This window comes from Nanorana parkeri, unplaced genomic scaffold (assembly GCF_000935625.1).
Source record: "Nanorana parkeri isolate BGI_ZX_2015 unplaced genomic scaffold, ASM93562v1 scaffold2036, whole genome shotgun sequence".
NCBI lineage: Eukaryota > Metazoa > Chordata > Amphibia > Anura > Dicroglossidae > Nanorana > Nanorana parkeri.
The window spans coordinates 48,648-69,901 of NW_017308304.1; the positions used below are offsets into that span (position 1 = coordinate 48,648).

General features: G+C 41.8%; 1 long non-coding RNA gene across 1 annotated transcript; it reads left to right on the forward strand.

Annotated features, from left to right (window-relative positions):
- The first annotated feature begins 5,447 nt into the window (after positions 1 to 5,447).
- On the forward strand, positions 5,448 to 20,362 carry LOC108800462. The gene is made up of 3 exons (XR_001942100.1): positions 5,448 to 5,518; positions 17,594 to 17,602; positions 20,352 to 20,362. It is a non-coding gene; the product is annotated as an uncharacterized LOC108800462 (long non-coding RNA).
- Positions 20,363 to 21,254: the final 892 nt, after the last annotated feature.

The following is a 21,254-nucleotide window of genomic DNA, read 5'->3' on the forward strand; positions in this document are numbered from 1 at the left end:
ATTAGTTATTTAGGTCAATAGTAACTTATAATGTAAAGGGGCTTAATTCCCCTGTTAAACGACATTCTATACTTAGATAATTAAGAAGGGAATCTGTCCAAGTGGCCCTCCTTCAAGAGACGCATTTAATAGCTGAATCTAAGATTGGTCTTGATACGTATAGTTTACACAGTGGTTTCATAGTTATTCTGATAATAAACTTTCTCGAGGAGTGGCCATTGGACTGAGTAGAGGAGTCCACTTTATGTTTAAGGATTCTATCTCTGATAAAGAAGGGAGATACCTTTTTGTCAAAGGGACTATTAATAATAAATGTTTTAGATTTGCATCAGTGTACGTCCCCAACCAGCACCAGAGTACCTTCCTAGAGCGGACATTAACCTCTCTTTTTGATTTTCAAGAGGGTTCGCTGGTGCTGGCGGGGGATTTTAACGTGGTGTTAGAAGCCTCTGCAGAACTCCTTCGGGCCATACAACTGTTCCTTTTAAACAACTCAGTAGAATAAAAAGAAAACTGCATAAAGCCCAACTGGTAGACAGTTGGAGATTACTTCACCCAACAGAAAGGGATTATTCTTTTTACTCAAAAGTATATAACACTTATTCTAGAATCAATTACATATGGGTGGAACATTGTGATATACCTAATATTTCCTGTGAAGAAATTTTACCAGTGACCCTTTCAGATCACTCCCCAGTGATAGCAACAATTTCATTTGCACCACCCTTACCACGACCATTTAGTTGGAAGCTTAACGAAGCCTTACTTAGAGATAAGGGAATACAAAAGGATACTGAGCGGGATTAAGAAGACTTCTTTAGGGATAATATTTTATCTGTATTTTCCTCGGCGGTATTGTGGGAGGCACACAAAGTGGTTATTAGGGGTAGATTTATTTCCCAGGGGACTAGGAAAAAAAGGGAACGCATGTGTAGGGTAAAGGATCTTTTAAGTCAAATAAATAAATTGGAAGCCCTACATAAGCGCTCTCTTCAAATATCCTACTTGGCTGACCTACTGGCCCTGAGAGAGGAACTAAGGAATTTACTGTTTCAGCAGACTAAATATATATTTTTTTTGGTTTCAAGGCGATTTTATGAATGGGGGAATAAGTCGGGTAAACTATTAGCAAGGGCTATACGTCATAAGAGAACATCGGGTTTTATCCCTAAAGTTAAGTCTGCACAGTACCGGATGGTTCATTCTACCCGGGAGACTGCAGCCACTTTTAGGTAATTTTACCAGTCTTTGTATAATGTATCTGGGGAGAAAACACAAGAACAATTAGTCCTTGATAATAAGAGAATACAACAATATTTATCTAAAAAGGTATTCCCTAAAATAGAAGAGGAGACAAGGGTGGCCTTGGAGGGGGATATTACCCTGGAGGAATTAAAAAAGGCACTGGGTGCAATGCCGCTAGGTAAGAGCCCAGGCCCTGATGGGTTTTCGGTAGCGTATTATAGAACATATCAGGAAATACTGTTGCCCCATCTATTAGATTACATTAATCCACTTACACTAGGAGGACACTTAGCACAGGAAACGTCATTGGCACATATTACTGTGATCCCCAAAATGGGAAAGGACCCTACGAGCCCAGCTAGTTACAGACCTATATCTTTGTTGAATAATGACATCAAATTGTATGCAAAGGTACTGGCCTCTAGAATACAGCAGTATCTCCCGCAATTAATTGATTCTGATCAAACAGGCTTTATCCCGGGTAGAGAAACCCGAGATGGTGTCCTGCGTACAATTTCTATTATCCACTATGTACGAAGAGGGTCGCACAATTCGCTGCTGCTCTCTACGGTTCCAAAAAGGCATTCGACAGAGTGGACTGGAATTATTTGTTTAGTATTTTAGAACATTTTGGGTTTGGCCAGAGAATGATATCGAGAATACAGGCAATGTATCACTTGCCAATGGCCCAGATTAAAATTAATGGTTCTCTATCACAATCCTTTCAAGTATATAATGGGACCCGACAAGGATGCCCTCTTTCCCCTATTCTTTTTGCTTTTTTTATAGAACCATTATTAATTTCAATTAGGGAAAACCCCAGCATACACGGAGTAAGGGTGGGAGGTTGTGTACATAAATTAGCAGCATATGCAGCTGACATACTTTTTTACATCCAGCAACCGCATATAACAATCCTAAATTTTATGAAGGAATTTGAGATATTTGGCCAGATCTTCAATCTAAAAATAAATATAAATAAATCAGAGATATTGAATATTAATATTCCTAAAGAAGTCGAAGCTCAATTACATCCCCTTTTTCCCTTTAGTTGGCAGAAACAGAAGATGAAGCATCTGGGGATCTATTTAACTGCGAAGCTGTTATATTAGGTTAACCTCGTTCCTATGCTGAATGGATTGAATGAGGAGTTTTGCAGTTGGAAACATTTGATTATCTCTTGGTTGGGTAGGATAAATTTGGTAAAAATGAATATCTTGCCTAAATTTTTATTCTTATTTCAGACGTTCCCAGTTACGATCCCCAAGAAATACTTATCTTTATTACAATCTAAGGTTAATAAATTTGTATGGGGCTCTGGTCATATTAGAATTTTACATAAGACACTTATGCGTCCTAAATTGAAAGGGGGCTTTGGTTTACCAGACTTCAATAAATATTATATGGCTGCCTCTCTATCGTGGATAGCGGAATGGATATCTCCCACATCTGATAAATGTGGCTTAGAGGGTACATTGGAGCACATATGCTGGTCGTGCCCAATTATTCAGGGTTATTGGCAGAAGGTAATCGATTATATATGTGCTATAACAAATCAAAAGGTTCCCCTTGAACCATGGACATGTTTGTTCCATTGCACAGATTCCCCTGTAGGGAAATATAGGAGATCTTTAATTACATTTTTGCTGAATGCGGCAAAGGCGAATATCTCTAGATCTTGGAGACGTTTGTCAGAACCGGATATTCGCACTTGGTTCCAAATCATTGGCCATTATAGTGAAATGGAGGAGCTTACAGCTGCTCTAAAAAATTCATGTACCTCATGTGGTGGAATATATAAAGAAGCTAGGTGTTTGAGATTTGGGTGAGAGAATAGATATGTAGTGGTTCAGAGTTGAGCGTAACAGAAGAAATAGCTGATTATCATTCTCATTTAGAAAAATAAATAAAACTCTGGAGGTATAGTAATAATCGGTAGATGTATGGTGGATTTATGTATTTATGAAAAGGTTCTGTGTTTGTATAGGTGGGTGTGTGTGCATGTATATGCATGTACACATATAATGTATTATTTATTTATTTTTTATGTATGTGTGTATATATGTATATTTATATATTATCCTCAGATGGGTATTTCTAACACAATAATAATATTTAGAGGATTTTACCTCTTCGTATGAGTCACTGGAATTGGATATTCAAGTTTATTGATATGTAATTTAACCTTTAACACCTTCAGGGATCCAAAAATACCCAAAATACATATAATTGGAGTATTAGAAATATGAACTCCTAAGGCTATATTTATTATGTCCACTATTCCCTGCCAATATTGTTTCAACTTCGGGCATCTCCACAGCAGATGTATAAACAAACCTGGTTCAAACCCACACTTTGGGCATTTAGATTCTTCCCTGAGTCCTATCCTATATAGGAATTCAGGGGTCCGGTATGTTCTGTCCCCTTTGACCTCGGTGGCACGGACGGACTTTTGTGGAGCGTTCGGAGCCCGCTCCTTGAGGGGGGGTACTGTTAGGATCCAGAGCGCCTCCAGGTGGCCCTGGAGCAAAGCCCTGCAGCTCCTGTGCTCACCTGCAGGTGTCTCCAGGCAGCCATGAGCTGATTGTGGACCACAATCCAGTCTGCAGATTGATCCTCAACTAAGCGCATTGGGCTATTTGTTTTCAGCCATTGGGAGTCGGTGAGTGCATACCCTGAAGGGACCCACATTTTTTGTTTTAAAAACTACGGATGTTTTCTTCACTTATGGGTGGATTTCAAATGGATGAACTTTATGATTACATTCACCAGCACAATACTAAAAAGTTAATTTTATTGGGTATTTTGAGACCCACCTAATTTACTGTGGATGATTCTTTGCTTATGCAGGATTACTCTATTTATATATTTATTTATCATTGATCACTTATGAATTATATATCACGTAGTTATCATTGGTCACATATACATTGGGGAATTCAACCCTTTTTTTCTTATCACTGTTATTATTTTATAATGAATATGTGTATGAGACCGATCAACTATTACTAGTGTTTTGCATTTTGCACATATTTATGCACTTTATAAACATTTCGGTGTTAACTATTTAGGTTGAGGTCCTTTAGCGCTCTCTAATTTCCATTATTCAGTATACCTCACCCTTCTTTACCAGAGAACTTTCACACCTAAGGGGTTCCACAAGTTATTTTGTCACCAAAGAGTGAGAAATCAGACCTGTCTGACTTCGCCAGATATATGATACGCCTTGAGCTCATTAGCATTAGCCTCTCAAGGTTCGACGACTGTCCAGAGAACTACAGGGCATGGAGATCAACTCTCATCCTTACTACCAAGGATGAACTTGATTTGCTTATAAAGTGGCTGGAACCAGAATCTGCAGATCGTGTTAAAAGACTGAGAGCAATGCATGTTGACTACCCAGATGCAGGTCTTATTGCTGCATGGGCAAGACTTGAGCAACCCTATGGTAGCTCTGAAGCCATAGAAAGCGGTCTGTTCAAGAGACTGCAAAACTACCCAAAAATAGGGAACAAAGATCATCGTAAGCTCCAAGAACTAGGTGGGCTCCTCATGGAGCTAGAGTTGGCAAAGACAGACCCATGTCTACCTGGACTAAGCTTCCTGGACACTGCCCACGGCGTGAATCCAGTGGTTTCTAAACTGCCAAACGGCCTGCAAGAGAAATGGACGCCACAGGGCCCAAGATACAAAAGAGACTATGACGTATGATTTCCTCTCATATTTTTGCAGGTTTATCAGTGAACAAGCCTGGACGAGAAATGATCCCAGCTTCAGCTTCGGTGAACCCAACTTGCCTGCTTCATCATAACCAAGGTATGATAACACAGCAGCTAAACATAGAGACTTTAATAGAACAATATCTGTTAAAAGGACAGACATCTCATCTTCAATAACCTCTCCTACTGATCAGAGTGTTGTGGACGATAGAGATAAAGATCCTAATTGTCAGTGCCCTATTCACAAGAAACCTCATCCTCTTAAAAAATGTCATGAGCTTAGGGCAAAGACTTTACAAGAGAGCAGGGAGATTCTCCAGAAACTTGGAGTATGCTATAGGTGCTGTGCTTCCTATGATCATTTTGCTAAAGACTGTAAAGTTGTCATCAAGTGCACAGAATGCAGTAGCGACAAATATGTTACAGCTATGCATCATACTTCACTTCCAGACAACCCACAGCAGCCTTCTACATCAAACCCTCTTTCAAATCATGGCGGGGAGCAACAAAGTCATGCTCCAGCCACAACAAGTGTTTCTTCTTCATGTACTGTAGTCTGTGGAGAGAGTCATGCGCAACCACCTGCAACGGTTACATCAAAATGTAGTGAACTACTTCACAAATGACTTTGGAGAAAGACCCTTGCAAGAATAGTTCTTGGCAAGGTGTTTCGCCAAGGACAACCTGAAAAAAGCAGTCAAGATGTATGCTGTTTATGATGACCAAAGCTGTCACTCACTTGCCACGTCAGAGTGCTTCGACTTAAAGGGTAACGTGCTGTCCTATACATTGCACACCTGTGCTGGTTCAGTGGAAGTTTCAGGAAGAACAACTTATGCTTCCGATTTCATCATTGCTCCTACAGAGGGAACAGAGCAGATTCCTCTTGCTGGTCTCATTGAGTGCAATCAGTTGAGCAATCAGTTAATACAACCATCGGAGTCAGAATATTTATTATTACCCCAATTTTTTGTAAAATATAAAAGACGGGGTCATGTTGGGTAAACAGACACCGAACATGTCAAGCTTTAAAATTGTGTGCGGCCGCGAAATTGCAAAACACTACCATAACCAAAATTGTCCACGGTAAAATGTAACATGTGCGGCACAATGGGCGCAATCATCATTTTCACATGTAGGTGCACCCGACACATGTTTGCGGGGGACTTTGACATTTTTTATGTGTTTTTTTTTAAATTTCTAATTTTTTTATGTGACAATTTTTTTTTAACTTTAATTTTAACTTTTTTTTCACTTAACTTTATTGCTATCACATAGGGGGATAAGAATCCCCCTACGTGATAGTAAATTTACAGTGACAGGTCCTCTTTATGGAGACGTCTCTAAGACCCCTAATGTCACCTAGGGACCCCCAAAGAAGCTGATCAAGCAAAGGTCTGCTTCACCAGCTTCTCTCTGGCTTCCTTAGCCAGAGAATTAAAAATACATCACTTCCTGCATTCAGAGAATGGGGAGGAGATCAGAGGGAGATTCGGGGGGGCACACCGAACGGCACCACATACAAGCAATCAGACGGCTCTACAGCCGACGTACCACTTGTATGTAAACACTGACAAGCTGTGCTGCCCATCTACTCCCTCCTGTCCCGAGGCCATAGCCTCGGTGGCCTTGTGGGAAATCCGTTTTTAGTGTTTTGCAGAGTACGGTCCAGTTTTGGAGCTGTGGCACAACCTGTAGGTGTGACCCAGTCTCTCTTAATGCATTCAATGATTAAGGCCAGATGGGCTGCAGTAAAGGGAACTATGTCACAATTTTAACCATTAGGCACCTTTTTTTCAGAATTAACACCCTTTTTACTGAGGCAAGGATTCTGCCTGAGAGAACTTAGTCCTGAGGGCAATGAGCTTGAAACAGTGCTTCACACATGCACTCCTTGTTCCTTCCCCACCCTTCAGCTCAGTAGGAAGCATTTTCCATCTGCTTCCGCTGTTTAAATTGCATTTTGGATCATTTGGCCTCCATTTTACTTTTACTGCCTGCCTACCGTGACTTGTTCACTTCAGGCCACCTACAACCCTTATCAGCTCCTACCAACTTGGTTTGTTAGAACACAGGAGATCAGCTGATGAGACCAAAGTACCCCAATTTTCTGTTAGTTTCCATCACACAAAGTTTTTATTGAAAATAAAAAGGCAGGAGGCGTGTCCAAGATGGCGACCGGAGCACACGTGTAGTAACTGTGCTCCGCCACCTATCCTACTATCCTGTTTTCCCAGGCCCCGTGAAGCGCTCAAGTGGTCGGTGGATTACACCCAGATCAAGTCCTGCCCTAAGAGCCAAGGGGATCAGATACAGCATGCTCTTCCCGGCGCGCTTGCGGGTGCAGGATGGGGAGGCTGCTTGCTTCTTTACTGATCCGGAGGAGGCCTGCAAATGGGTCGAACATCTGCCCAAGACCTGAGATTTCTAGCCGCTGTTTGGATTTCTATTAAGGGGGGAGAAGGATGGATCGCGAGACCCCTCTCCTGTATATTCCGGACCGGGAAGGTCGACTCCTATGGTTCTATTTCCTATATTTGTTATCCACTATTGTTTTTGATTTTGGACTGCTACCTTCTTTTTGTTATCCCAGACCTAGGACGCTTCGATCTCCGGGAATCTATAGTGTTGCGGTGGATATGATCCTGCACAGATTTCTGCCTAGAGTGCCTGAGAACGCCACTGGTCGGATACGAGTCGGTTTGCAGGGTTCTCACATGTTTGCAACAAAGACTGTACCCTCATAGAACTTGAGTGTTTCCACGGGGCACACCTTCTGCTTTTCAGAGGTGGGGCCCCTCCTGTAACGACTGTTCATTTAAGTTTCTAGTCACTAGAGTTGTGACATCCCCTACTGGCTGGTTGCCATATTGATATTCCTGCTGGTATGTGGAGAGACGCTGCGGGCTCCTAAGGCAACAAAGCTTCTTATATTCCATGTGGTTTTCTATGCCCGCAGGGAAATTATTCTGAGGTGGAAGCTGCCCTCCCCTCCTACGGTGGGACAATGGTTGGGCACGATTGATGCTTCCGATATACAGACTAACATATATGGGCCGGAACTGTGCTCGCAAATTTGATCGGATCTGGGGAGAGTGGGTGGCGGCTAGGGGTCTCACCCTAGAGGGCCCTGGAGGGGAGACCTTGCTCCCGCCTGCATCGCCTGAGAGGTAGTCCGGAGGAAGTGGACTGAGGTCTCGAGAGTTGGGGGGGAAATGAGTGACGTGGTTGACCGGAGAGGAGTTCCTGAGAACACCCCCCCCCCAGCCCTCCGCCAATCACTGGGGATCCTACCAGTCATTAAGGAGTCCTTAAAAATGAGGATTAATGGGCTAGTTATAACCTGGCTTAATTCCACACAAAAAGGCACACAACAAAGTACAAAATGTCAGTAAACCATAGAAAAGGTACCATGAGTTAACAATAAACTATAAAAGAAAACGTTGAACATGAGCAATTATAAAAAGCTGCACAGTGACGGCAATGCCCCAGTGGGAAAAGGAATGAGATATATATAATACTAAAGAGCGGGGACCGCAATGGACTGGGAATGAGAATGGAAGAGGATATTTATGTCTCTAAAGAAGGGTGGAGAGAAGTAGGAGGGAGAGTAAAAAGGAAAGGGAAGTAAAAAGCTAAGGAAGAAGAAAGGTAGATAAAGCATTGATCTAAGAAAAGAATAAACCTTGGAAGAAAGAAAGAGAAGGCAAGAGGAGCAAGAAAAGGGAAAAAGAAGAAAGGTGGGCGGCAGCCCAAAGATGGGTCCTTGAACCTCAGGATTATTATGCTACATAAAATATGTTGAGATTCAATTCCGGGAGCTCCGACCTATACTAGGGAGACCATACTTTCTGGAATTTGTTGTATGAATCTGTAATGAGCTATGGTTTGTTTAAGGGCTAGACAAATAAAGTTATAGATTTTTGACCAAAAATGGATTGTGAGGGGACAGGAACACCACATATGCCTGACATCACCCTCCGCTCTACAACAGTAGCAGTTATTGGGATATGAAGGGAGGAAGTGAGCTATTCTAAAGGGAACTAGATACCATCTTATGAGAACTTTATAGGCCGACTCCTGAGAGGTTATGTTGCTAGAACATTTGGAGGCCCATATCGAGGCCCAATCTTTAGGGGTCTTATTGGACCCCAAGTCCCTATGCCACTTTGTGACATAATCTGTAGACAGAGGAGAGGATGGAGCGTTCATCTGCAAATAAAGTGCTAAAATGAGTTTTGGAGCATGGGGATTTTTAGAACAAATATGTTCAAAAACCGTTAGAGTGGAGGATACTTCGTGACCCCTAAGAGGAGATTGGATACAGTGCCGTATTTGAATGCTGGAAAAATTCCCTCTTATGGGATTGGGATTTGGAAACAATGAACTCCCAAGATAAGATTGTAGCGCCATTGAGAAATTGGCAAGACAGGCAATAGGCTAAAGGATCTTCAATCGCAGGGAGGAACATAGAGTTACCCAGGAGAGAGATGAGGGGAAGATGAGGGGAAATTTGACCCATACCTGTAGAAGGTGATGAAGAAGGGGACTAAGAGAGATGGTGGTCTGTGGGCATTGGGGAGCCAAGGTATAGTAAAAAACGGTAGGGATGCACCGATATATCGGCTGCCGAAACATATCGGACGAAAATTGCATTTTAGGCTAAATGCCGAAAGTGCCATTTTCCTGCCGATCCATCAGCACATCCCAGGTTTCTCTCCTCCCCGCTGGGCGCTGCTCTGTGTGCCAGCGGGGAGGAGAGAAAGTGACAGCCGGCCGAGCGCTGCGTGAGGAGAGCGCTGTGAGCGGCCGGTGTCTCTCCTCCCACACCGCTCGGCCAACCTATCACAGTGTGGCATAACGGTGTGGTCTAAACAGACCCCTGATAGTTCTCCGGTGTGGGGGCGGAGACAGCAATTTCACAGGAGGCTGGGCTCTCCTCTCGCACTGCTCACTCAGCCTCCTGTGATAGCGTGTCAGAGAGGAGAGCAGGCTACAAAAACTCAGCGATCAGTGATCGCTGAGTGTTTGTTGATAATTGAGGATATGGTATGTGTACTGTATCCTCAATTATGAATGAATGGGAGTGATCTATATCCACTCCTGTTCATTCATAATTGTGGTTATAGTAAACATACTATATTCTCAAGTTATCAATGAACAGGAACACTCATAGAGGATTCCTGTTCATTTAAAACAGGGCATACAGAAAAAGAGATTGAGGACTCTGTGTTCTTTATCTATTTTAAAAGGGAACTAATATTTCCCCAAAGCCCCTAAAAGTAAAGTAAAAAATAAAAATATTTAATAAAAAATGAATAAAAAGAAATATAAAAAATGTAAAAGTTTATAAAAAATAAATCAAAATAAAATATTTGAAAAAAATCAAAATAAAAACATTTTCGGTATCGGTTTCGGAGATACATGGTTCGCTGAGCCACCCTGGGGCGCTGATGATGCCATAGAAAGAACATAACCTCGTTTTGTAGGAAACTTAGGGCAAACATGAGACAGAAACCGGTAGAGTCCTAAAATAATACAGAAGTTTAGGAAGGAAGGTAATTTTTACAGCAAAAGATGCAACCTGGGCAGGAAATGGGTAGGTCTTTCCAGGATGAAAGGACAGTCTTTACAAACCGGAAAAGAGGGATGTAGTTAGTTGAGAAAAGTGTTTCATTCGAGTTAGTAAGATGAACCCCCAAACACGGCAGAAATTTGGTAGCCCAGCAAAAGGGAAAAATTTTGTTGGAGTAGTGTAACCATGGAAGAGAGAAGGGAAACATTTAAAGCCTGGGATTTCTACTTATTAATGGTTAGGCCCAATACAATACCAACGTCTTGTAACACAGAGAAGAGGGAAGGTAAAGGGGGGCTGAGTTAGGGTGAGGAGGATATGGTCCGCAAAAAGCCTTAATTTAAAGGGAATGCCCACCACCTCTACTCTCTTGATGGAGGAGTTATTTCTAATGAGCATGGCTAGGGGTTCGATGGCTTGAATGAAAAGTATGGGGGACAGGGGACAGCTCTGCCTAGTGTCTCTAGTAACTCCAAATGGTGTAGAAGGTAAACCAGAATAGGTTACACAAGCCGGGGGTTGGCTGTACAAGGCTGCTACCCAGCAAAGGAAAGCCAGTTTAAAATGCCATTTAGACAGGACATACTGGAGGTAGTCCCAGGAGATGGTGTCAAATGCCTTGTGAATGTCTAAGGAAAGAAGAAAGCCAGGGATGGATTTGCGATGCATAAGAGCTAATAAGTGAACCACTTCACATGCATTGTCTCCAGCTTGGTGGATTGGGGTGAACCCAACCTGATCCCTGTGGATGAGAAAGAAAAGGAATTCATTAGTTCTGGAAGTCAAGATTTTAGCAAGTAACTTCACGTCCGAATTTAACAAGGAAATTGAGTGGTAATTGGCTACATCCATATCATCCTTTCCAGGTTTCGGCAGCATGGCAATATTGGCTTCTAGAGAAGAAGGATGAAGGATTTGCTGAGATTTTAAGACATAAAACAAACCAGTTAAGTGTGGGACTAAAAAATCTTTCAACTTCTTGTAGTAAAGGTTGGAAAAGCCATGCGGGCCTGTGGATTTGTTGGGTTTGAGAGAGGAGATAGCCGAAAGGACTTCACTCTCCGTGATATCCAGTTTTTCATGATGTGACTCTGAAATAGTGTAACAGACACAGTATACTCACCTCTCCGTCGTCTCGGACACGGAGGATGACTCCACCCACAGTCCGCTGATGTCATGCCACTCCGCCCCCTCGCCAGCTTAAGCCACAGAGTTTCACTAGTCCGATGTTCCTGCAAGGACTAGTTGTAGGTCGTTGGGGGAACCCTCCGCACACCTCACAACAGTCCCTGCCAGGTAATAAAGGATGGTGCTCGCAGTGATATTGGTTCACGGATGGCGCCGTGCAGGGTCCCTTCCTCAAGGCAGAAAACATGACAACCATGTTTTGTCATGTTTTCTGCCTTGAGGAAGGGACCCTGCGCGGCCCCGAAACGTCGGTTCTTTTGATTTCTATGACACCTCTGTCCAATAAAAGGACAAATTTGCATTCATTACTGAGTGCTGGTGATTCCCTGCTTTTTCCTGCAAGGACTAGGATGCCGGACAAGTTCTGAGCAGCCCTGCTCTCCATCTCCACACAACCCAGTATGACGTTTAAACTTGTGATGTCAATCATCTATTACAAGTTTCCTCTGCTACTACATGCTTTTCAAGCTACTGCCATAACCCTGTTGATGTGAGGATAACATTACAAATTGACTATTACTAACTATTGTCTTCAGACAATGATCTTGTGGTGTGAAGATAACATTACAAACTGATTATTACTCATTATTGACTTCAAACTAATAACGTGTGATGTGAGGAACATTAGAACAGTTTTGTAACATAACTGCTTCAATCCTGTCATGTGAACTGAACATTGGAATGATTTCAGCAGTAAGAGGCATTCAGTATGATTAATTTATTTTTACTGTGATGTGATGCAAACATTACCATTGATACAACCTTAGTTATGAAGACTGTCATTATCTTGAAGTAAAAATTCTGTTGAAGAAGCCTTCCACAGCTGAGTTGCATCATTCATCGTAAGAGGTATTAAAAATAGTGGGAAACTGTAGGTCTCGAAAGAGTTTGTCCGCTCTAACAGAATCAAACATAGGGGAGTTATTGTAAAGGGAGGCTAAGTGGGCGTGGAACAAATCTACTATTTTAGAGGGATTAGCAATAACTTCCCCTTCGGGAGTACGCAATTTCACTACATGGCGAGGGGAAGGTAACATTTTCAGTTGTTTGGCCAAAAGAGGACCAGGCTTATTGGTCCGAGTATAAAAGGACTGATTCCTCCATCAAAGTTCTTTCTCTGCTTTGGCATTTATAACGAGATTCAGTTCCACCTGAACCGCTTCTACCTGCGCCTTAAGAGAGGCGGAAGGGGAAGTCTTCCAGGCAGTTTCGAGCTCAGGAGAGTTTATGAGATAAGGAAAGGACTGCGCTTTCCCCCTCTTTCTTAAAAGAGGTGGCCAAGCTAATGATTTCCCTGGGCATGGTGGCCTTGTGGGCCTCCCATAGGCAGACTGGGGAAGAGACAGAATCTTCAATAAGGTGGAAACAGCTTTGTAGCGCTCAGTGTAGTTTGGAGCAGGAAGGTTCAAAGGTAAGAAGGTAATCATTAAGATGCCAATTGAAGCCAAAGGAAGCACACCGGACAGCAGAACATTCAAACAAAATGGGGGGAATGGTCAGACCAAGGGGTAGATAATATTTTGGCCTTTCGAAAGGAAATCTCTCTCAGTGGGGTGCAGTTACCTCCATAGGTCAATCATGTTGTGGGAGTTCAAGAGGGAATTCAGAAGCTTAGATTCAGATTCATCACAAGGGTGCGTAGAAGAGGATCCTGAGGAGCGGGATTTATCTAGTCATGGGTCCAAAATAACATTGGAGTCGCCACCAAGTATAATCAAGCCCTTGCCGTGGTAAGCTATCTGTTGGAAAAGAAACAGGATTGAAAAGTGTTGTGGGCTTAATAGGTGGCCAGAGTGATGTCAATGTCATATAGGGTGCCCTTTGAGGACTTTGGTACTGTATTGGGCCTAACCATTAATAAGTAGAAATCCCAGGAATCAGATGATGACCCGTCGGGTCAGCAATTTGTTTATTGCATATAAAAGGTAAATTACGTTGAAACGCTATAACAACCCCTCTTTTCTTTTCCTGAAAACTAGCATTGTAGGCATAAGTATAATCTTTACCAAAATAATGAGGGCAAGAAGAGAGAGAACATTTAGTCTCCTGTAAAAACAGTATGTCAGTCTTGCAGGAGTGATAGTACCCCAGGGCTCTATTGTGTTTCCTAGGTACATTAAACCCCCTGAACATTATGGGATAAAATCTTCAATGTCAGGGAAGCCATGGGCTTAGGAAGAAGAGTTGAAGCAAATGCTGCTCGCAATAGATCAAAAATAACGGAAAAGAGAGGGAAAATCTTGGGGGTAGCCACACCAAAGGGAAGAAAGTAAGAGACAGGGAATGAAGAGAAGTGATGTATTCCAACAAGAACAGTAATGAAAAGAGAAAAAAACTAAAACCAAACTCTAACAAGATTGGGTTTGCTGAGGCAAATAACGACTGCATGGGAGAATTAAACATGAGAAAACGAAGGGAAGGGGGAGGAGGAGGGTATATATATTTTGTAACAAGGACACTCCACTGTAGACAGGAGGTGCAAGTAAAACGCAGGTTATTAAGGGCAAACACCCACTATCTAATTCCATCCACAGGGTAGACCTCCCCTGTTGCACAAGACAGTTTCTAGCCGCAACATAAAGGACAGTCTTTTAGCTTCGCTCTGTAGCTTTCCACAGCTCCAAGACACTCACCCCTCGTGAGCCCTCAATCTGCTCTCTTAGCAGTGTGTACCACAGGTCCTAGGGTCACCGACCTTCCTGACCTCTCCCAGCCACCCCTGGCTGTCCCTTGTGCGTCCAGCATGCACCTGAGTTTGCCTGTGTCCATTGTGCTTCCTGCACACACAACTCCAACACAACTCTCTGAGCACTGGGCTGGCTTCCTATTGAGGCTGCTCTCAGCCACCTGATCAGCCCAATCGTTAAATCCAAGGCTTTAGAGGCTCTAGAGGCACATGGAAGTGTGATCCGACATGTGCCGCCACAAAGATCACAGCAACTAAATTATAAAAACGAAGGAGCACTGAGCCCCCATGACGCCACCAGAAGTGCAAGGGCTAACACAACGGCAGGCAAATGAGGGTAGTAAGGTGTCCTTGATTATTCCTGTTCCAATTCCTGTTATACTAAGTGACATCTTGTCTCTACTATTTGAGTATAGCAGGTACTATCCCAATTTCTAAAGCACAATAAAGAGCACACTGGCATAGTGTTGGAAGCCTTCTTTAATACTTTGAAACAATAGTGATACAGCAGGAACCGCCATCTGCAGCCACCGGCGTAGGTATCATACAAGCGTGGAGCATTAGCTCCGCTGCTTGATGTACTCAACAACTCTTGTACAAATGTTGGAGCACACACCCCTCACCTGAGTTTCTTTATACTCTCCTTGCAAGTGATTCTGCCTGTCGCTATACAATCCAAGGATGCTATTACTTAGAAATGTGTTTCAGAGAAGCTATCCCCTTCCTCATCCTGGCAACAGTATAGTCTGAGTGGCATTTAAGTACCTAGCAAAATGTTCACAAGCAATAGCTTCCTTGTGTTGTACAGTAGCAGATGGAGTTACTTGCAAGGAATGGAGATGGAAACCTAAATGAGAGGTGTGCAACTTACTTTCAGTTCAGCGATGTTGTCCTAGCTTGTTCACTTCTCCAAACTCTTCACCCTCTAGTAAATAACCCTGTAATTCTAACAATCTGAGCAAAAATTTGGGCATGGCCTATCATTTTGTTGAGATACCAGAACAATCCCTTTCAGAGGCAAATGCTCTCTAAAAATTTTTTTATACACATGTATTATTAGGAAGAAACAAAATGAAAGCTTCCTAGGATTGTAAGAGAATAAGCAAACCTAAAATAGAACTATGGCTAGGCTATGGAATTCAACATGATATATTCTTAGCAAGCAGTAAAATGATTTGAAACAAGCCTTCACTGACCTCGTGCTTGTTAATAATATGGAAATATTTAAATGCCCATTTGGTCACAGTTCTACTTTAACACTGAAGTTAATTTGCTTATATTTTGCTATTCCAGATTCCTCTTTTCCTGCCCTTGTTAACATGCTAATGAAACTTTAAAGAAAAAAAGTTCCTGTTGTTATTACATATATTATTTTAGACCCAGTAATATAACCAGGTCTCTGTGCAATGCAGATAGATCAAAGCTGGTGGGAGGGTCCGGCAGCATTCTGTACATAGCTTTCTGAAAACATCACAGCACTGTCCCTTAGTATTTCCATCTCCCACATCTAAAAACATGATAATTACCTTTGTTATTTGTTCTTTCTATCCAGGACACATAACTATGTACTAAAATACCACTCATGTATTTGCCTTCCTGAATACACAACTAGATCGTGGGGCATACGTTTACTGACTATATGGTCCTTGGCCAAAAGATGCTTATGTTTGGTACATGTATCCACATTTTGTAAGGGATATTTTAAATCTCAGGCTTTGTCTGGTAAAATTGTTCTGTTTGTGTCCATGTATTAGATCCTCCCTGTCGCTATCCATTACTCTATGTTGTTCTTTACTCAGCCATTTTCTTTAAAATCCATGTTTCAGGACTCTGCTTCTCAAGATTTTAGCTCCCTTTCAAAATCCTGAGGGCATGAGCTTTTTCTTCAGGTTCTTAAATATTGTCCCACTGAGATACTTTTCACTAGTGTCTTTGGTCGCTGGTTTCATATAAATGTTGCCAACTGTATCTTTGCACTGATCTCAATAACTAAGTCAAGAAAGGTTATCCTCTGATGATCACATGAATTAGTAAACTATAAATTGAACTTATCTTGGTATTACGATTGCTTTGCAAGGAGTATAGTACCTCATGTTCTGTCCCTGTAAGATTGTCAATCTCTATTCTCCCTCAGTTCCAAGGATTCCACCTGACCTTCTTCCCAAAGGTCTGTAAGAGCTTTTACAGTCCAAAGCTCCCACCTACTAAGTTCTGTCAAATCATCCAAGAATCCTGCCAATGGAACAGACGGTTTCTTAGCATGTAAAGCTTTAAAAACCAATTTACAGTATGTGCAAAAGATAAACATCCTTGACAGCTCTATAGTAATCCCATCTCCTTGTGGGACAATAATTGAGTTTTTCAGATAATAAAGTTCCTGACTAGGAGACAAAACATAGGAGGACAGATTGACAAACCTTGCATCTACTCCTCCATCCAGTTTGTTAGATATTGATCCATCACTTATCTCTATGTGAGAGGAACTATCTGGGGTGTACCCACCTACTGGCTGGATCTGAGTGTGTTGTTTCTGAAGAAGGTTAAATGTGGTTCTTGTCATGTTTGTTAGAAGGTTAGATCTGCTCTTTCTTGTTCTTGTATGTTGTTGTTTTTTTAATGCATGCATACCATAAAGTTCTACTCTGCATATGGGAGAGTGTATGTGTTATTGTGTTGACCCTTTCCATTGTCATGTTCCAAAACCTTATTTAAACCACCATTTTCCTTTTAAATGTACCCTTAATTTTGTTCCCCCCTTTCCCTTCCTAGGTTGTGAACCAAAACCTATACAGCTATGTGCCCCCATTCAAATCAGATTCAAATTGATGTTAATTTTTGGAAATAGAACTCAATCAATGGATTCATAATAGCCCATGAACAAATTTGTGCATTTTCTTCTCATTTTTCTCTTGCGATCACTAGTTACCTCTTTGATTTTGGGGAAAATCTATATTCTTAATTTCTGTGGGCAAACATTGTCATCTAGATAGTTAAAAAAAAGCACCTTTATATTCCACCAACTCCTCCACTTTCTTTCACATAGATCCTTCAGTTTTTTTAGGGATCTCTTTAACTCCCTCTCTTGTGAGATATCTTTAAATTAAGTCTTGCCCTCATTTTGAACCTCTGTAAACATAATAATATTTTATATTATATCCACAATATAGGCGTGCGCACGAGGTGTGCCGGGTGTGCTCGAGCACACCCTAATCATCACCCTGCACACATGGCTAGCAGCATGTTTAGGGGGAGCAGAAAAATGTTTGGCATACACACAGTATATATAAAGACTCTTCCAGGACAGTGGGCAGCAATAATAACACAGTGCTGGGCAGTAATGTCGGAGTTGTAGCGTTGTACAGCATGCAAGTATAGAAAGACTGTCATCCACATAAGGTTCCACCACAAAAAGAAAGCCTTGAGCTCTATTAGCAGTAAATCCCAGGCTTATCACTGGCTGATGTCACTTGCTCAGCCTCGCTCTATGGATTTTGTAGAATGACTTAAGTTGGCCATACACCTATCGATTTTCTATCGATTTTTTTCCATCAGTCTATGGTCAGATGGAAAAAGTGCAACAAACTCCTCCATCTAAGCTAAACTGTGTGGATGGAGGAATCTCCCACTGGGCCAAGCTTCAGTATCTTGCTAATCGGCCCCGCTGGCTCTCAAAATACCTGAACAATGCCTGCCTCCAATCAGATTGTTCAGGTATTTTGGCAGCCAGCGGGGCCAACTAGCAAGATACTGAAGCTTGGCCCAGCAGGAGATTCCTCCATTCACAATGTTTAGTGTAGATGGAGGAATCTGTTGCATTTTTCCATCTGACCATAGGCTAATAGAAGAAAATCTATATGTGTATAGCCAGCTTAAATCAGGAGCATCGCCAGCTTAAATCAGGGGCGTCCCGAGGCTGGGTGACACCCGGAGCAGTAACCGAGTGTCACCCCACCGAGACGTCACCGCGCATGCGCGTGTAGCGTAGCCCTGTGCTATGGATTTTGAATTTCGCTCGCAAATGGCAAGCACTTATTGGTTGACAAATGAGAAGCTCTTCTGACCGCACTGATCAATGAGAAGCGCTTCTTGCTCTTTGAGAGTGTTTCAAGCCCTTGGTGTGCAGATTCAGATTCCAGTGGCCCCAGTCATGCAACAGCCACTGCCTCCTCCTCTGAGTCACCTATTATTTTGGAATTTCCCACATCCTCACAGTCTTCACTGACTCACATCATTGACCACCTTCACACACATACACCCTCCTTCCCAGCCCCCTTCCCATCCTGCTCCTACTCATCACTCTTTTATAATCTCCTGCCCCTCTAAATCCCCTTATCATCCTGCCCCTCACCCCTCACCCTTTCATTGACCTATCATGTGTTAAACAGGAAATCAGAAATTCTTTCAAGTGTAGAAATATTTCTGTGAAGGTTTCATTCATCAAGGTCATGGTATATCTATAAAAAAATAAATAAAGGCAACTGGACTTGCTGTATTTTTCTTGAAGACGTTTCATTGGTCACCTGACCAGCGTTCTCAATTCAGAATGATTTGTACAAACATTTTCTGGGAATAAATACGGTGAGTGTTGCTCCAATCAACATAATCTGTTATCATAACCAATGGGGGGGGGAGTTAATACCACCTGCTAGCTCAATTTATTTCAATGCAATCAGCACCTTACCTCCACGAGGCCTCTGACCCCATGCTGGTTATGATTAACAGATTATGTTGATTGGAGCAACATTCACCATATTTATTCCCAGATAATTTTTGTACATGTCATTCTGAATTGAGAAAGCTGGTTGGATGACTAGTAAAATGTCTTCAAGAAAAATACAGCAACAAGTCCAATTACCTTGATTTTTTTTTTTTTACAGATCTTTTAATGTAGAGGTTTGCCAAGGTAGAGGCTACTGCAGCAGAGTATGTCAAAAGCACTTGTCAAAAGCTGCTTACTGAATTTAGGGCAACTGGCTACTTTTCCAAACTTCCAGCATATGCACATGGCAAGCGTTAAAACATTGTTAGAACTTGTACATGAATGCATGTTTGGAGTCAGCACAAATTCACTGCCTTCAGTAAGATATACGAACCTTGTGTTGACATATTGACCATGCTCTACTCATGTAGTTGTTACAGGAAAATGGCAATCTTAGACACAAACCAGAGGTTAAATATGCTAAAATGTTGTCAAAGGGAATACAATCTACTCCACCCTTGTGTATCTTAAAAGTTAATGTAATGTCAGAAATTCCTAAAAGAAAACTAAGCCACAAGTGTGAAGTGTTAAAACAATAAAAATTTTATAAACAGTAAAAAAAAATTTAAGCATTTTTAAAATGGACAATATAAAATGTATACATAAAAAAAAAAATCCCCAATTCCTAGCCTTTGTTCCAGTTATTCCCAGTTATAGGGTGAGGTTACAATACTGATTTACATAGCTGTGTGTTTCACTAAGCCACTCTACAGTAGTCTGGCTAACTGAGCCCACAAATTCACACCTAGCTTACTGACATTACTGGCTAATTAACTCGGATAAATTAGCTTGCTGTACTTGCTGTACATGAAACAATGGCCAAATCAACGTAAGTGATGACTACTTCCCTAATCACTGGGACACATAATTGAAAAACGTGGGTGGGGGCTTTGGCTAAAAGCAATCAAAACCATCTGTAATTTTTACAGTTCTCTGCCTAATTGACAAACATTGCTTCACACCCACACAGCTGCACGGTAGTCTAATCTAATAATCTATTGCGGCGGGGATTAAAATCTGGTCCACTAACTGTGTCCTACTAGATACACTGAAGTAAGTATCTTGCTGTACTCCTTACCGAAACAGTAAATATCCTGAATATACAGGTGGGTGCTTGTAGTGACCACGGGTGGAACCGTGAATGACATAAGAATAGCAGAAATGTCACCAGCACACCAGAAAGGTTTCAGCAAAAATCCATTACAATGATCGAATGGCAATTGGTCATTAAATGGACTTTTGCTGAAACCTTTCTGGTGTGCTGGTGACATTTCTGCTATTCCTATTAGATATACTGACTATTGTGGTTTTAAAACATGGTAGTAGCAGATGCCTTAATACATATTCTTCCATTACAGATTCCCCCATCCATGTTGTTTACCAAGAATGTTGGAATTTATTAATTTAGTAGTGATCTGCCCATGTGCCAAGGCGAGAAACTGGAAACATGTTAGGCTATCTTCTAAATCCAAAACCTATTGAAAGGTCACAATTAAAACCCACTCACCCGGAGATAAGAGCAGGTTGTGGTTGCTGCTTGCACTTAGAGGAGGAGCGCATCACCACTATTCTCCAATGCCGCCTGACCAGTTGAATACTCCTGTGTCTATGTCTGTGTCAGATATGGCTAAGAAAGGTAAAAATCAACAATGTGGAGCTGTCATTGAGTATGTAGATTTTAACTGCAGCACCGTTGGGAGATGGAGAATCTGTCTCCATATCCGGACACAGAGACACTCCATTATTTCTCTTTTGGATATGTATATAAAGAGAAAACCGCAACAGAACCACACCAATGTGCACATACAATTACACATACTGTATATACAGATTACATGGTGGTGCAGACTTACTTATACAATAGTGACCACCTCTCACCGAGAGAAGGTGCAAAGGCAGTTGGTACTTCCAAGAATGAACAATGCACAACCATCCCTGTGCATACAGCACAGTCAACCACAATTACATATTTCTGGTTCCGGTTTGCAATATTTGTGCAGAGATTTTCTCTATGCGCATGTTTTGTTCATAATGGTTAGCGTGCTTCATAGCTATATTCTTAACTCTTTTTATTTTGATGTT